The sequence below is a fragment of the Taudactylus pleione genome, unplaced genomic scaffold, assembly GCF_031769625.1.
Source record: "Taudactylus pleione unplaced genomic scaffold, aTauple2 ptg000172l, whole genome shotgun sequence".
Lineage (NCBI taxonomy): Eukaryota > Metazoa > Chordata > Amphibia > Anura > Myobatrachidae > Taudactylus > Taudactylus pleione.
Window position 1 is genome coordinate 673,386 of NW_028284574.1, and position 745 is coordinate 674,130.

The following is a 745-nucleotide window of genomic DNA, read 5'->3' on the forward strand; positions in this document are numbered from 1 at the left end:
TATGCCAGCCATAAAGAATTAGATATGCAAGTTTAAAAGAAAACATTAGTAATTAGTAAGGCTGAAATACAGCTAATAGACGCCTAACATAAATGATAAGTCATCACTAAGGTAATCATAGGTGTAGATTAAACTGAAACAATTGGTAATTTTAACCCTTCTTGTTTCAATTGGGAGGAGAATGAAACTAATGATAATAGGGTCAAGAAGAATATGTAAAGGCTAAAAGGGAAAGCTCCTCTTGTTAGAATTCACACGGTGTTTAATTTTCCAAGTATATAGAAAGATAAGAATTTCTTTCTGGAATAAAGGTTTCTGATTAGTTGATACATAAAGTCCTTTCTTTGCTTCTTCTTCTTTCTATTTCCTCACTCTTCTCTTTTTGTCTGTTTCATCTTTTCATTTTCATGTGAGACTGGATTACGGTTTTCAGGTAAGTGCCTTCATGTGCTGGTAGAAGAAATCCTAGGAACTGTTAATACTACAACACCTGGTATTCTCAGGAGGTCCCCCATCCCTGTACTAACCAAGCCCAGTTGTGTATAGCTTCCAAGATCAGACGAGATTGGGCACATGCACACTGGTATGGTAGTAGATATTTACCCGGCTCCTCACCGTTACATATTCACATAAAATGAAGGAAAACACACATCTACTACACCTGGAATTCCTTGGGGGTCCCCCTCCCAAGTACTAACCAGGCACAATTCAAATTACCCCATTTGGGCACCCATCTTCAGATGGG

At 38.0% G+C, this 745-nt stretch overlaps 1 pseudogene; it reads right to left on the reverse strand.

Moving 5' to 3' along the window:
- Positions 1 to 478: 478 nt before the first annotated feature.
- LOC148521217 (5S ribosomal RNA) lies at positions 479 to 597 on the reverse strand (annotated as a pseudogene).
- Positions 598 to 745: the final 148 nt, after the last annotated feature.